The sequence below is a fragment of the Triticum dicoccoides genome, chromosome 7B (assembly GCF_002162155.2).
Source record: "Triticum dicoccoides isolate Atlit2015 ecotype Zavitan chromosome 7B, WEW_v2.0, whole genome shotgun sequence".
Lineage (NCBI taxonomy): Eukaryota > Viridiplantae > Streptophyta > Magnoliopsida > Poales > Poaceae > Triticum > Triticum dicoccoides.
Window position 1 is genome coordinate 767,371,624 of NC_041393.1, and position 17,586 is coordinate 767,389,209.

The 17,586-nt window shown below is 46.8% G+C and overlaps 1 non-coding gene and 1 pseudogene across 1 annotated transcript; both read right to left on the bottom strand.

The window, feature by feature from the left end:
• Positions 1-17,098: 17,098 nt before the first annotated feature.
• On the bottom strand, positions 17,099-17,181 carry LOC119342340. The gene has a single exon (XR_005165541.1). It is a non-coding gene; the product is annotated as a small nucleolar RNA SNORD24 (small nucleolar RNA).
• Positions 17,182-17,266: 85 nt separating this feature from the next.
• Positions 17,267-17,342, bottom strand: LOC119342395 (annotated as a pseudogene).
• Positions 17,343-17,586: the final 244 nt, after the last annotated feature.

Here is a 17,586-nt window from a genome sequence, read left to right on the forward strand (position 1 = left end):
CCGCCGCTTGAGGGACCGACCGGCGAAGCTCGGCTGGCTCCGGTGACGGTACCGGCGGGGTGTTTCTTCGACTGGCACTGGAAGGCGAGGTTGGCCCGGATCTGGCGTGTGTATGAGGTGGTAGGGGATGCCATGGCTACGCTGGATGGTGGGTCCTCTGCCTACTCCCGAGGCTGGTGACCTGGTAGTGGCTTGTCCGCGGCATGCTGGCCCTTGGCGCTGCGATGCGCGGCCCTGGTAATGCGGCGCTCACCCGCGTGGAGGATCAAAGATGGTTAAGTTTCCTAGCCATATACATGTGTGAATACATAGACAAACAAAGTGTCACTAGTATGCCTCAACTTGACTAGCTCGTTGAATCAAAGATGGTTAAGTTTCCTAGCCATAGACATGAGTTGTCATTTGATTAACGGGATCACATCATTAGAGAATGATGTGATTGACTTGACCCATTCCGTTAGCTTAGCACTTCATCGTTTAGTATGTTGCTATTTATTTCTTCATGACTTATACATGTTCCTATAACTATGAGATTATGCAACTCCCGTTTACCGGAGGAACACTTTGTGTGCTACCAAACGTCACAACGTAACCGGGCGATTATAAAGGTGCTCTACAGGTGTCTCCAAAGGTACTTGTTGAGTTGGCGTATTTCACTCCGATTGTCGGAGAGGTATCTCTGGGCCCTCTCGGTAATGCACATCACTATAAGCCTTGCAAGCAATGTGACTAATGAGTTAGTTGCGGGATGATGCATTACATAACGAGTAAAGAGACTTGCCGGTAACGACATTGAAGTAGGTATTGAGATACCGACGATCGAATCTCGGGCAAGTAACATACCGATGACATAAGGGGAACAACGTATGTTGTTATGCGGTTTGACCGATAAAGATCTTCGTAGAATATGTAGGAGCCAATATGAGTATCCAGGTTCCGCTATTGGTTATTGACCGGAGACGTGTCTTGGTCATGTCTACATAGTTCTCGAACCCGTAGGGTCCGCACGCTTAACGTTCGGTGACGATTTATATTATGAGTTATGTGTTTTGATGTACCAAAGGTAGTTCGAAGTCCCGGATGAGATCGGGAACATGATGAGGAGTCTCGAAATGGTCGAGACATAAAGATCGATATATTAAACGACTATATTCGGACATCTGTAAGGTTCCGAGTGATTCGGGTATTTATCTAAGTATCGGAGAGTTACGGGAATTCGCCGGGGAGTATATGGGCCTTATTGGGCTTTAGGGAAAGAGAGATGGGAGGCTGCGTGCCCCCCAAGGCCTAGTCCGAGTTGGACTAGGGGGAGGGGTTGCACCCCCTCCTTCCTTCTCTTCTCTTTCCCCTTTCCTTGACTCCTACTCCTACTAGTTGGAAGGGGGGAATCCTACTCCCGGTGTGAGTAGGACTCCTCGAGGGCGCGCCATAGGAGGGCCGGCCCTCCCCCCTCCTCCACTCCTTTATATACCGGGGCAGGGGGCACCTCTAGACACACAAGTTGATATGTTGATCTCTCCCAGCTGTGTGCGATGCCCCCCTCCACCATATTCCACCTTGGTAATATCGTAGCGGTGCTTAGGCGAAGCCCTGCGTCGGTAGCATCATCGACACCGTCATCACGCTGTCGTGCTGACGGAACTCTCCCGCAAATCTCTGCTGGATTGGAGTTCGTGGGACGTCATCGAGCTGAACGTGTGCTGAACTCGGAGGTGCCGTACGTTCGGTACTTGGATTGGTCGGATCGTGAAGACGTACGACTACATCAACTGCGTTGTGCTAACGCTTCCGCTTTCGGTCTACGAGGGTACATGGACAACACTCTCCCCTCTCGTTGCTATGCATGACCATGATCTTGCGTGTGCGTAGGATTTTTTTTAAAATTACTACGTTCCCCAACAGTGGTATCAGAGCCTGTTTTATGCGTAGATATTATATGCACGAGTAGAACACAAGTGAGTTGTGGGCGATACAAGTCATACTGCTTACCAGCATGTCATACTTTGGTTCGGCGGTATTGTTGGATGAAGCGGCCCGGACCGACATTAAACGTACGCTTACGCGAGACTGGTTCTACCGACGTGCTTTGCACACAGGTGGCTGGCGGGTGTCAGTTTCTCCAACTTTGGTTGAACCGAGTGTGGCTACGCCCGATCCTTGAGAAGGTTAAAACATCACTAACTTGACGAACTATCGTTGTGGTTTTGATGCGTAGGTAAGAACGGTTCTTGCTTAGCCCATAGCAACCACGTAAAACTTGCAACAACAAAGTAGAGGACGTCTAACTTGTTTTTGCAGGGCATATTGTGATGTGATATGGTCAAGACGTGATGAGATATAAGTTGTTATATGAGATGATCATGTTTCGTTGAAGTTATCGGCAGCTGGCAGAAGCCTTATGGTTGTCCCTTTATTGCATAAGATGCAAGCGCGAAATAATTGCTTTACTTCATCGCTATGCGATAGCAATAGTTGCAAGAGCAATAGTTGGTGAGACGACTATGTGACGACACATTGATATAGATCAAGATGATGGAGATCATGGTGTCATGCCGGTGACGATGGAGATCATGACGATGCTTTGTAGATGGAGATCAAAGGCACAAGATGATGATGGCCATATCATGTCACATATTTTGATTGCATGTGATGTTTATCTTCTATGCATCTTATTCTGCTTTGATCGACGATAGCATTATAAGATGATCTCTCACTAGATTTCAATGTATAAGTGTTCTCCCTGAGTATGCACCGTTGCGAAAGTTCATCGTGCCGAGACACCACGTGATGATCGGGTGTGATAAGCTCTACGTTCAAATACAATGGAAGTAAGACAGTTTTGCACACGCAGAATACTCAGGTTAAACTTGACGAGCCTATCATATGCAGATATGGCCTCGGAACACTGAGACCGAAAGGTCGAGCGTGAATCATATAGTAGATATGATCAACATAGTGATGTTCACCATTGAAAACTACTCCATCTCAAGTGATGATCGGACATGGTTTAGTTGATTTGGATCACGTGATCACTTAGATGATTAGAGGGATGTCTATCTAAGTGGGAGTTCTTAAGTAATATGATTAATTGAACTTTAATTTATCATGAACTTAGTCCTGATAGTATTTTGCAAATAATGTTGTAGATCAATAGCCCGCGTTATTGCTTCCCTATGTTTTATATGTGTTCCTAGAGAAAACTAAGTTGAAAAATGATAGTAGCAATGATGCGGACTGGGTCCGTGATCTGAGGTTTATCCTCATTGCTGCATAGAAGAATTATGTCCTTGATGCACCGCTAGGTGACAGACCTATTGCAGGAGCAGATGCAGACGCTATGAACGTTTGGCTAGCTCAATATGATGACTACGTGATAGTTTAGTGCACCATGCTTAACGGCTTAGAATCGGGACTTCAAAGACATTTTGAACGTCATGGACCATATGAGATGTTCCAGGAGTTGAAGTTAATTTTTCAAGCAAATACCCGAGTTGAGAGATAAGAAAGTCGCCAACGAGTTCTATAGCTAAAAGATGGAGGAGAATTGCTCAACTAGTGAGCATGTGCTTAGATTGTCTGGGTACTACAATCGCTTGAATCAAGTGGGAGTTAATCTTCCAGATAAGATAGTGATTGACAGAGTTCTCTAGTCACCATCACCAAGTTACTAGAACTTCGCGATGAACTATAATATGCAAGGGATGATGTTGGGGATATAACTACTAGGTATGACCCGCCAGAAGGAGCCGGGTTATACCTACAAGCATTCTTGAAGACTGAAGCTCAAGCTTGAAGATGGCGGTTTATTAAAGGCCCAAAGGTCCAGAGGTGACTTAAGGCCCGTAGTGTTAAACCGCCTTATCCATGTAACTTATACTGTAAGGCAAGAAATATTAAGAGACCGAGCCGGATATAGTTTATAAGCCGACAGGGACTCTGTAGAGCCACTGGGCGTCAACCTCAGTATATAAAGGGACGACCCGGTGGCGGTTCTGGGTACGAAACAACAACTCGAGAGCTAGGTCAAGCAATTCTGCTTCCTGGTTATCGAGACATACATAGTCCCAATCACAACTAGACGTAGGCTTTTACCTTCATCGTAAGGGGCCGAACTAGTATAAACCTCTTGTGTCTCTTGTCCTGATTAAACCCTTCAAGGTTCCTAGTTTCAATGGCTCCACGACTAAGTCCTTTCACTAGGACATGTGACGTGACAATTCCACGACAGTTGGCGGCCACCATGGGGCCAGCGCACGGTGGATTTGAGTTCTTGAAGGGCAGCTTCGAAGGGCTCAAGGGATACGCTGTGGGACAGATGACCAAGAGTCGTCGCGGAAAGCTCTACATCGACGATGCAGGTTGGGGCCCCGACGCCGGCTCAATTGAGTACGGGTACCGGGTCCCCTTCGGCGGAATCCACGTCTTCATCGGCAAGATCGGCGAGCCGGGCCCTGAGCCGGACATCCACACCGACCTCGTCGAAACAGCTCAACGCGCGAGACCCGCCCGGGCTCCCCCAGTGGTGAAACGTGCCTTTGTGGGATGCATCCACGGAGGACTCTCTGATGGATCTGTCTCTGGTGGTGAGACAGCCATCTTCTCCGATGGTGAGTCGTCCACAGGTGAGACGGATTCGTTGTACCAATTGCAGGATGGCGGGCTTGGGGGTTGTTCCGATGGCAGCAGTATTCCGGATTGTCTCGAGCCGCCGAGCAGGGTTGGGATCTTCATGGCCGGCACCCAACCCGTCCAAGACTCCGCAACTGCATCAGCGGTAACCTCCGGGTCTGCGGAAACTAGGGCAGGAGGTCCGGTGTGTTCACCGGCCCAGGTGTTAATGGATCTCACCGACAAGTTGACCACCCTGTTAACCGCCGTAGTCAGCCCCGCGGATCAAGCTAGTCATGATGCGGAAGTGGCACAGTGAAAGCTAGATATGGCGCAAGCTAAGGAAGCCCTGGCAGCAGAAGATGTTAGGATAACCGCAGAGCGGGCGGCTCTGGATGTTCAGGCTCAACAGATCCAGGCGCCTGCTTTCCGGCTTACACAAGATCAGAACGCGGCTAACGAGGTCATGAGGAAAAGGTATCAAAAGACCCAGTCTCGACTTCCCCCGGTTTATGACCCTCGGAACCTTTTTAACACGCCAGGAGCAGGGCCCAGTAACCCGCCGTGGCTTACCCCGCAGACAGGCAACCCGCCATGGCTCCCTCCGTGCACAGGAACGAACCATGTTGCGACACCCAGGGACGAAGCACCATTTCCGTCACCAGTGATGGGACCTCCCCGTGTGAACATGGCGCCACCTCAGTATGTACCAACACCCCCGGGTCATTACTCCAACCCATTGGAAAACATGATAGCAGCAGCAACCCGATTGGCGGCTCTCCCAATTGATGGGGACTCTCCAACTGCAGTTGAAACCCGCCGGGTCAGGGAACTTCTTCAGACGGCCTTAGTATAGCAGGAGCCATACTCATACAGCCGAGACAGGATCCAATCCACCCTTCGTCTGAGCCGAAGCCCAAGTTATAGCAGGCACATGGATTCGGCGGCCGTATCAAGCAATGTTAGACGCCGCGACCAGCCTGGTGGAGGTAACCCGCCGTGTCAGCAGGCCGTTAACTTGGTAGATCAAGAGAGGCTGCGGCAAGAGACTAAACGGGCGGTTCAGCAGGAGGCTGAGCAAGCGGCTTAGTTGACGGCTTATCAGCCATATCCGGCTTATCCGGCGACTTCTGTTGAGGCAGGTATAGCCACCCGGACTGGAGGGGTCCCGTGTCTAGTGCCGGCTCTACGTAACGAGCGGTTTCCCAAAGATTTCAAAGGACCAAGGAAGGTGCCGAATTACACAACCGACTTGCAGCTCGGGGCATGGATTGAGAGCTACGAGATGGCCATGGAACTATTGGAGGTTACTGACACGGCGATGGCTAAGTACTTCACCATGATGTTGGATGGAACTTCCCGCACCTGGTTGAAAGGCCTACCACCTAATTCAATCAGTTCATGGGCGGAGTTGAAGGCCCGCTTCATCCAGGACTTCAAAGACACGTGCAAGTAGCCCATGTTGATCGTGGATCTGACGAATTGTAAGTAGGAAGAGGGTGAGTCTACAACCCATTGGGTACGCCGGGTTAAGGCCATAATACATTCGTCTGATAAGATGGACGCCGGCTCTGCTGTCTTAATGTTGGAGAAGAATTGCCATTTCTTACCTTTGAAACAAAAGATGGGGCGGCTCAAATGGGAGTGCAATGATATGGGCACGCTGATGGCGGCTCTGGTCAAGTACGCCGATTCTGATAGTACCAAGGATCCCGAGTCTGATGATGATAAGGCAGGGAAGGGAAAGAGGAATGGCAACGGCAAGGGCTCTCAGCACAACCCGACAAATCAAGGAGGTAACAAACGTAAGGCTGGCGGTAGCTTGGAATTTGTGGCTAACACCAATGCACAGGGTCATAACCAGCGGCGCAAGGGAAGGCCACCTCCTTGATCCGGCGAGTCAGGACCCACACTTGAGCAGTTGTTGAATGAACCTTGTCCGTGACACGGTACTAAGGAGAAGCCGGCTTCACATTTGTGGAAGGACTGCACGATTATGAAGGCGTTCAAGAATTCCAACATGTTTGACGGTAACAATGGCCCGGGCGGCTTAGGTGGTGGCGGCTTTCCTGGCTCGGGCGGCGGGTCAAATCCCAATTTTCAAAATACCCAGGGAAACCAGGGTGGATATAACCAACAGGTTGGCCAGGGCAGTCAGCACCAGCAACAAGGTGGATACCAGAGCAGTCCAAAGCAGTTCAACAGTGGGCAATACCATGTGTTTACCACCAGTTTGTGTAAACGGGACCAGAAGCTTCATAAGTGGGCTGTGAACGCGGTTGAGCCAGCAATTCCTCGTTATTTGAGGTGGTCTAAGCAGCCTATCGTATGGGGTAGAGAGGATCACCCTCCCCGGGTTGACAATCCTGGTCACTTAGCCCTGGTCGTGGTCCCTCAAGTGGGTGGATACAAGTTCACCAAGGTGCTGATGGATGGAGGCAGCAGCATCAATATCCTTTATTATGAGACCTTCCATCGCATGGGGCTGACTGATAAGAGCCTTAAGAAGTCCATCACTGTTTTCCATGGAGTTGTACCTGGTAAGTCGGCGTATCCGGTCGGCAAGATAGAGTTGGAGGTAGCATTTGGTGATGAATATGATTCCAGAGCCGAGAAACTGATGTTTGAAGTAGTTCAGATCAAGAGCCCGTATCATGGTCTATTTGGGCGGCCGGCTTACACCAAGTTCATGGCACGGCCGTGTTATGTGTACTTGCAGCTAAAGATGCGGGTCATAAGGGAACCATTACGGTGCACGGGAGCCGCAAGGTGGCTCTGGAATGTGAAGAGGGTGACGCGGCTAATGCCGAGTCGGTCTGTGCGACGGAAGAGTTAAAATTCTACAAGGACAATGTTGACCCGACGGATATGACACCTTTAAAGAAGCCAACTACAGAGCATGAGCCAGTCATGAAATTTCAGTCGGCGGAGGAGACTAATCTTGTCGATTTTGTCCCAGGCGATTCATCCAGGCAGTTCAGTATCAGTGCTAATTTGGATCCCAAATAGGAAGGCGCGCTCATTGAGTTCATCCGTGAGAATCGGGACATTTTTGCACGGAAGCCATCTGACATGCCGGGTGTACCGAGAGAACTCGCTGAGCACACTCTTAATATCGATCCAAAGTTTAAGCCGGTCAAGCAATTTCTTCGGTGGTTTAATGAGGAGAGAAGGAAAGCTATTGGTGAGGAAGTGGCCCGGCTCTTGGCGGCTGGGTTCATCATTGAGGTGTTTCATCTAGAGTGGCTGGCTAACTCGGTGCTTGTTCTTAAGAAAAACAGCACTTGGCGTATGTGTGTGGATTACATGGACTTAAACAAAGCTTGTCCTGCTGATCCTTTTGCTCTCCCTCGTATTGATCAGATCATCGATGCTACAGCGGGTTGTGAGCGTTTGAGCTTTCTGGATCCTTACTCTGGTTATCATCAGATCAAGATGGCTGTTAAGGACCAGGATAAGACGGTGTTCATTACTCCGTTTGGAGCCTTCTGCTATGTTTCAATGCCTTTTGGGCTCAGGAGTGCCAAGGCGACTTACCAGCGATGCATGCAGAATTGTCTTCATAATCAGATTGGATGCAATGTTCATGCTTATGTGGATGACATAGTGGTTAAATCCAGAGAGAAAGAGACCTTGATTGATGATCTCAAGGAAACCTTTGATAATCTCCGGGTTTACAAGATGATGCTTAACCCGGCTAAATGTGTTTTTGGTGTGCCTTTAGGCAAGCTTTTGGGTTTTTTGGTTTCTAACAAAGGCATCGAGCTAACCCGGAGAAGATCTAAGCCATCACCTCCCTGGCCAAGCCGGCATGCATTAATGATGTCCAGCGTTTGACGGGTCGTATCGCCGCTTTAAGCCGGTTCATAAGCCGGTTAGGGGAGAAGGCTATGCTGTTGTATTAGATGATGAAGAAGATGGATAGCTTTACTTGGAGTGACGCCGCCAATACTGCTTTTGAAGATCTGAAGAAACAGTTGGCTAAGTCGCTGGTTCTTGCTGCTCCCATTGACAAGGAACCTTTGTTACTGTATGTGGCTGCTAACACGCGTGCTGTCAGCGTGGTTATTGTGGTGGAACGCAAGGAGGCTAGCAAGGAGCACCCGGTTCAGCGGCCAGTTTACTACATCAGTGAGGTACTGATTGAGTCCAAGCAGCGATATCCGCACTGGCAGAAGCTTGTCTATGGGGTGTTCATGGCCAGCCGGAAGCTTAAGCAATACTTCTTGGGCCATCCCATCACTGTGGTTAGTTCTGCCCCCTTGGGGGATATTATCCAGAACAGAGAGGCCACAGGGCGAGTCTCCAAATGGGCCATTAAGCTTGGGCCTCATGGTTTAAAATATGTGCCACACACAGCTATTAAATCTCAAGCGCTGGTGGATTTCATCAATGATTGGACAGAGCTGCAGATGTCTGAGGAAAAGCCGGACAATACCTATTGGACAATTCATTTTGATGGGTCTAGGCAATTGGAAGGCTCGAGGGCTGGAGTTATTTTGGCTTCCCCTCGGGGTGATAAGTTTTGTTATGTACTCCGGTTGATGTTTCCTTGTACTAACAATGCAACTGAGTATGAATCCTTGCTCCATGGTCTCCGGATGGCTAAAGAGATGAATTTAAGCTGGGTAAGGTGCTTCGGCGACTCAGATATAGTGGCTCAGCAAGTATCAGGCAAATGGGATTCAAAGGATCCTCTCATGGCGGCTTATCGCCGGGAGGTTGATGCAATTGCGAGGCACTTCAAAGGTTATCAGGTGGAGCACATTGACCGTAGAAAGAATGAGGCGGCTGACTCTTTAAGATGGTTGGGTTCTCAGCGTAAGCCAGTGCCGCCTCATATTTTCTTGGATGTTTTGCATGACCCTTCTGTCAGGCTACCAACAGAGGAAGATTTGGCTATTCCTGACCCTGAAGCGTAGTTGGTGGCTGATTTTCATGTCATCCCAGACTAGACGGTGCCGTATCTGGCTTATATGACATGGGGCAAACTGCCTAAGGATGAAAACCTGGCCAGGCAGATAACCCGGCGGGCCAAGTCCATGACGATTGTCAATGGCGAGCTACATCATTGCAGTGTTATAGGGGCTTTCCAGCGTTGCATCTCTCCTGAAGAAGGCCAAGAAATTCTCCGTGAGATTAATGAAGGAGATTGCGGTCATCACGCCGGGTCAAGATCCCTCGTGGCTAAGGCTTTTCGTCATGGGTTTTATTGGCTGTCAGCTCATGCTGACACAGAGGATCTGGTCAGTAAATGTGACGGTTGTCAAAAGTTCTCAAGACGGGCTCATGTGCTGGCTCAAGAGTTGAGGATGATTCCAATTACTTTGCTGTTCGCAGTCTGGGGGCTTGACATGGTTGGACCTTTCAAGAGATCCAAAGATAAAAAGACTCACCTCTTGGTGGCAGTTGATAAGTTCACAAAGTGGGTCGAGGCAGAGCCGGTCAGTAAGTGTGATGCAGCCACGGCGGTTCAATTCATGAAGAAGGTGATATTTTGTTTTGGTTTTCCACACAGCATTATAACTAACAATGGCACTAATCTGTCTAAAGGCGCCATGGAGGAGTTCTGTCAACGTGAGCATATCCGGCTTGATGTTTCATCAGTGGCTCACCCTCAGTCCAATGGTCGAGCCGAGCGAGCCAATCAAGAGATTCTGAAAGGCATTAAGCCCCGGCTTTTTGTTCCCTTGCAACTAACGCCGGGTTGTTGGATTGAGGAGTTACCTTCTGTGTTATGGAGCATGAACACTACTCCTAACAGATCTACGAGTTATACGCCTTTCTTCATGGTCTACGGAGCTGAGGCGGTTCTCCCTAGTGACATCCGTCATGATTCACCTCGTGTAGCGGCTTATGTGGAGGAAGACAATGAACAAGCGAGCCAGGATGCTCTTGATCTGTTAGATGAACATCGGGACTTGGCAGCAGCTCGCTCGGCGATTTATCAACAGGACTTGCGCCGTTACCACAGCCGCCGAGTTAAGTCTAGATCTTTTTAGGAAGGTGATTTAGTGCTCCGGCTCATCCAGGATCAAACTGATGCTCACAAGTTATCCCCACCTTGGGAAGGGCCATTTGTGGTTAGCAAGAACTTGAACAACGGGTCATATTACCTTATTGACGTTTGAGAGCACAAAGACTCACATAAGTCGGAGGAAGAGACCCGGAGGCCGTGGAATATTGCTCATCTCCGGCCCTACAACACTTGAGCCATAGGCTCCACTGATGTATATATTTTGCCAATGTATATATTATGATCAATAATAAAGCAGGACCACTGTCCTTTTTTCCTCTTCACAAGGTAGCTTTATTATTATCATTGTAATCATTTTCTCGCATGATCGCTCGGGGGCGGGTCATATTTGATCCGGCTCAGCCCGTTCTGATCCGGCTTACGATCATATTCGAATCTAGCTGTTAAAAATTATGATCACTAGGGGTCTTCCTGTTCAAACATAGGTCATATTCAAACCAAAGAGAACATAGCAGTCGATACCCTTTTGATTGGCACACTGCCGAGCTCACTTGGGGGCTTCTTGATCGTATTCGAGTCATAGCTTAACCCCATCTGGGAACCAACTTTGATTGTATTCGAATCAGAGTTGTTAAAAAACTCCCAAGGTCATTAGCGGGCTTCCTGTTCAAAAATAGGTCGTATTCGAACCAAAGAGAACACAGCTGTCGGTACCCTCTTGATCTGCGCAATGCCAAAGCCATTGGGGGCTACATGGTCGTATTCGAATTATAGTTTATACCCCTCTGGGACGGTTCACTGATCGTATTCGAATCAGTAGCCTTGCCATTGTTATTTCTCTTTTTGTTTTAAGTTATCTTGGGAAGCCCCATTGTTTGACTTAAGATTTTTCCGGAGGCTTACAATTATAAATATAATGTCTGTAGCCCGGTTCAATATCGACTGATGGGTGGCCAACCATAAGCATCGATGTAATTTCCGGGTATCCAAATATTGGATCTTCATCCTTACCGGCCGGGTCATATGAACCGATGGGGCTAGTGGTAAAATTTTATTATAGTTGTGTTTTTATCAATCGGATAATCTATGATTATTTTGATAACATTTGTGACCTGCCTAGCAGTTTATTTGAAGGACAATTTTTCAAAAATGATCAACTGTGTGCACGAATATAACAAGGCAGCTTAAAAATGTTAAGCATCAAAAAACATACACGATGGCATGGCCACAACAGAGTTATCTCTACCCTATTACATGACTCATTAAGTCCAAATAGTTTGCATTGTTTTTACACCAGGTATTGAGTCACCATGATAGATTCACCTTCAGGATTGGCCGGAAGCGTCCGGGTTAGCCCTCTCCGCGCTTGCGCTCTGCTCCTTTTCCTGGAAGGTTGATGATGACCAGTCAATGTTTTTTAAGGCTTCAAATTCTGCTTCATCATCAACAAGACCGGCCGGGTCAACCTCAGGAGCAAATGTATCCTTACAAATTGGGGGAATCAAACTGGTCACGTCATATTCAGGTGTCGGAATCCTTTGATTTTGTTCATCATAACCCGCCTTGTACTTGGTATAATCATAACCCGCTATCAGAGTCGCCACGGGGCGTACCTCTTTGACACAGGCAAGAAAATCCGCGTCCTCAAACGGCGTGCCGTCTTTCTTGAGACTTGGGTAACCAATGGCGATATCCTCCGGGTCTAGTTCAGGCAGCCAGGCCTTAGCTCGGCTTAGAGCATTTACTGCTCCGGCTCTTGCAGCTGACCGTCTCAATTCATTGATACGTTGCGGAAGGACTGAAAGCTTACTTAAGACCCATGTTAGGCGGTTGGCATCTCATTGGATAAGGCCACTGAAGCAAGTGTACGTTGTGACCCGGTGTACAATTGTTCCACCAAGGTATACACAGCTTTCAGCTTTGTCAGCATGTTGTGGTTCAAATTTGAGCTTCTGGTGCTTGTACAAAGCATGCCCCGCAGAGTTAATTTCTAGCGTATATTCTATTTGCACGGCTTAAGATATGTACACAATGACAAAGCGACTTACCGAAGATGGCTGCAACCATTTGTGAAATATGGCGCTTTAACCCGGACAATTCTCCAGTGAGTTCTTCCAGAGCCGCTTCTGCTTCTTCAGCCCGGCTTATCATTGCGGTCTTTTCATCCGCCCAGGCATTCTTTTCAGTCTCAAAATCTTTCTTTAGTTTCTCCTGTTCAGAAACACTAAATTCAAACTTACTATTGGCTTTCTCAAGTTCTGACTCCTGGAATTCAAGGCGGCTCTTCAGATTGGTCACCTTAGACTCAAGTTGACTTGTGGTAGCCTGTGCAAGTTGGGGGCTAATGTCTTACATAGTTTTTTCTATGACGGTTCATTTTATGGTGATTCATATGAGTAAGTCCGAAGCATTTTGCAAGCAATAAAACTTGGCACTAGGGGGCTAATGCATATTGCTCTTCAAATACCCATAAGATTTTTTTATAAAGAGTCGGTTCAATCGTATTGGTTAAGCCGCCCCTTGGGGACTACATGGTAAGCCGAAAGTTTATTCTTTCTTTATATTTCTATGTCTACATCATAAGTATCTTAAGCAGCAGACTTGGGGGCTAACATACTGAAGGATAATGAACAAGAGAACATGGGTCATACCTCAAATTTATGGTGCATCTGCTTCACCATGTCAATCTCGAGGTTTCAGCTGCTGTGCACTTGGCTCATATAGCCAGAGAACACATCTCCAATACACATATGAGCATAATTGGTGACATCCATCTTGACTCGGTGCTGGTCCAGAAGTTCTTCCTTGGCGTGGCATTTGGCCAGCACGGTTGGCGTCCCCGGGTCAGCATGGCCAGTTCCAGTGATCTCGATATCAGCATTGGAAGTATCACCTGTCCGGGTTGGACTTAGAGGTTTGGGATTTTCTGAGTCAATAGCGCCTTGGTCAGTGGGCAGGTCACTAGGAGGTGACACATCTTGTGCTGGTTCAAGTGGCGGCTCATGAGTGCTTAACTCCGGCACGGTTGTTTCAAGAGCCGGCTCATCAGCAGCAACTCTTTCTTCAGCCAGTTTATTTTTTCTAGCCCTCTTGCTGGGTTTAGCTTGACCAATGCATTCAAATAAAAAGATTAATACAGAAGTAAGAAGATTACAATAGCTACAAAGGTGAGTGGCTTATCATACCCTGGTACGGTGTTAAAAGTCGGCAGATTGGACTACAATGACTCGCCGGAGCAAGGGGATGTATCTTGATAATCCGAGTCAGAGGGATTGAGTGATTGACGAAAGAGACCCGCCAAGGGATAAAACTTAGTTTAAATAGAGGTAACCTCGTTTTGGCGTTTCTTTAGAGTATTTGGTAAGCCGGAGGAGAGCTCCGCGTCCTTGCTGGTCCAGGTCTGCCTCCGGCTCTCATGAATTTGCCGCTTCAAAAGAAATTGAGGATCGTGATGAACTAGAGGATGAGAAAATCTTACTTTCCGGGTCACTCTACGGATTTTCTGTCTTGGCAAAGGCTCGGAGTCAGAGGAAAGGATAGTTACATCATCAGCCTTGCTGCGGCTTGTTCCAGTGTCCTCCCGCTAATAATCAGTGTCAATAATATGATTAAAAAATAAGCCAAGGGAGTCAAGGGCTACCTCTGACTCAGAAGAGTCTGCCAGCCGAAGCAATTCAGAAGTAGTAGCTCTTTTGCCTTTCCTTTTGGCAGCTTCTTTCCTAGCAGCTTTCTTTTCTTTCCTGGCTTTCTTGGCCGCTTCATGATCATATTTAACTTTCCAAAATATATCACCCGCCTGCAAGGATTGAGCACATTATTAATATGGGTGCAACGTTAAGAGAATAAGATAAACATTTTATACGGATGTTTACTGATAACCCACAAGTATAGGGGATCGCAACAGTTTTCGAGGGTAGAGTATTCAACCCAAATTTATTGATTCGACACAAGGGGAGCCAAAGAATATTCTCAAGTATTAGCAGCTGAGTTGTCAATTCAACCACACCTGGAAACTTAGTATCTGCAGCAAAGTGTTTAGTAGCAAAGTAATATGATAGTGGTGGTAACGGTAACAAAAGTAAAGACAGCAAAAGTAATGTTTTTGGTATTTTGTAGTGATTGTAACAGTAGGAACAGAAAAGTAAATAAGCGAGAACCAATATATGGAAAACTCGTATGCATCGGATTAGTGATGGATAATTATGCCGGATGCGGTTCGTCATGTAACAGTCATAACATAGGGTGACACAGAACTAGCTCCAGTTCATCAATGTAATGTAGGCATGTATTCCGTATATAGTCATACGTGCTTATGGAAAAGAACTTGCATGACATCTTTTGTCCTACCCTCCCGTGGCAGCGGGGTCCTATTGGAAACTAAGGGATATTAAGGCCTCCTTTTAATAGAGAACCGGAACAAAGCATTAGCACATAGTGAATACATGAACTCCTCAAACTATGGTCATCACCGGGAGTGGTCCCAATTATTGTCACTTCGGGGTTGCCGGATCATAACACATAGTAGGTGACTATAGACTTGCAAGATAGGATCAAGAACACACATATATTCATGAAACCATAATAGGTGCAGATCTGAAATCATGGCACTCGGGCCCTAGTGACAAGCATTAAGCATAGCAAAGTCATAGCAACATCAATCTCAGAACATATTGGATACTAGGGATCAAACCCTAACAAAACTAACTCGATTATATGATAAATGTCATCCAACCCATCACCGTCCAGCAAGCCTACGATGCAATTACTCACGCACGGCGGTGAGCATCATGAAATTGGTGATGGAGGATGGTTGATGATGACGACGGCGACGAATCCCCCTCTCCGGAGGCCCGAACGGACTCCAGATCAGCCCTCCCGAGAGAGATTAGGGCTTGGCGGCGGCTCCGTATCGTAAAACGCGATGATTTCTTCTCTCTGATTTTTTTCTCCCCGAAAGTCAATATATGGAGCTGGAGTTGGCGTCGGAGGGCCACCAGGGGGCCCACGAGGTAGGGGGCGCGCCCAGGGGGGGCGCCCCCACTACAAGAAATATGTCAACTTGTGACCACCACTATTGGTCACTGAAAGGTCACAAATTTCCATTTGCGACCTTTTTGTGACCAAAAACAGAAGGTCAAAAGCTGGCCGTCATAAACTGACTATAGCGACCTTTCTTCTGGAATGGTCGAAGATGTTTATGACCAAAATACGTCTACTGTGGCGTTTTGGTCACTAGCAACCTCCCCAGGCCACGTAGGCATCCAGCGTGGCAATCTGATGTGGCACAAGATTCAGCTCGGTCCAATTCAGCGTTTTACATGGGCCGAGCCCATTAATTCAGCCTTTTATTATTTTTTACTTGTTAATTCTGGTCAGCTTCATGGGCCAAGCCCAACATTGTAGCCTTTTTTATTGTTGGCCCATGGCCTTTTATTATTTATTGCTTTTCTATTTTCAGCCATTATATATTCAAGCTGGTCCCACTAGTCAGATGGGTCCCACTTGTCATGATCATCTCTCAAATTGGTCCCACATGTCAGAAATGTACAAAATTGACAGATTATTTTCATAAGTGGACCCATTGGTCAAGTTTCCATTTCACAAGTTTTCAGATCACATACATAATCAAAAAGATTCATCAAATATACCACTAAATAAATCTATTACAATCTTTACAACACATATATGCTACAATATGCTACTCTTCACTAAGTAGAACTTGACGGCTTCACACTCCATGGCTTCACACTTGCTTCATACTTCACGGCTTCACACTTGAGCATCTGTAAAAGAGGAACAACCACAAATTTAAATCTCAATTGCAGTATATGCAGAAGCAGTTCAAAGTTGAAACAACATCAATTAAACACACGCGCACAGAAACATAGGAGTCAAAATGCAGTATAGGACCAGGACAAGGAAACTCCTGTTATTAAATCAACACACAGCTTGTAGCAAAACAGCACAGGAACATGTGGGTATCTCATGTGAGCATCATGCTGTGGTTTTATTAAACAATGATATAGCAAGAGAATAAAATATCTTCAATGCAAACCAGCAAGAGAATTGCTCCTGCTAGCTGCTGTTGCTGCCACAAAACGCATGACACATTAGTTGCAGTACAAGCTATGGATCTGGATTCTGAACTGAGATCCAACACGACGTATGTACAATGAAGTGCAGATATGCAACTAGCAGGAAATCTAAGTGAACATGGTTTGTACTTCTCACATAAATCTTTACTCTTGTAAATTCAAAGCTATGTTTGATCCCACACGACATGAGCTGATGATTATAATGTATGACACCCTACTGAAGCAACAAACAACTCCTGACTTATTACTACAAAGAAAATAGTTCTTCCCAAGCCTCCATTTTAACAATGTATAAATCTGAGTGAATAGATGTACTATAGAGCTATGCTGGAACCACTAGCAGAGTAAACAAACAGAGTCCATGGAAAATCTGGCAACAGCGGATGTACTGTACTGATAACATTAGACTAGAACTAAGAGCCTCAGAGATCTTGGTGGTTAAGATCATCAAGTGGGATAAACCCATTAAGAGTAGCAAATATTTTGATAACATCACAGGCTCAAAGGAAAATAAACACCAGCAAACTATTGAATGAATTAAAACCCAAAACAGAGAAAAATCTCTTAAAGAGCACAAAATGGCATGGTCTGTCAGAAGTAGCTGGTTGTGATAATGATGAAGTATCAGTGGGAATCCGAACGATTTTCTTCATCACGCAGAAGCATGCAAAAGACCCAATATAACACAAAGAGCAACAAGGTTGCGACCAACACAAGGAGTGCATGTACGGCCAGTCATAAAGCGGTGCAAATGTAATACAGGAGATGCCATCATCCATCAGACGTAGCTGGTTACACTAATCATGAAATATCCAGGGAAACAACATACCCTGATGGTGCCCAGGCTGCAGCCTCAGAACCCTGCAAAACCACAAGCGACGTTAACATCAAACAGACATATAAGAC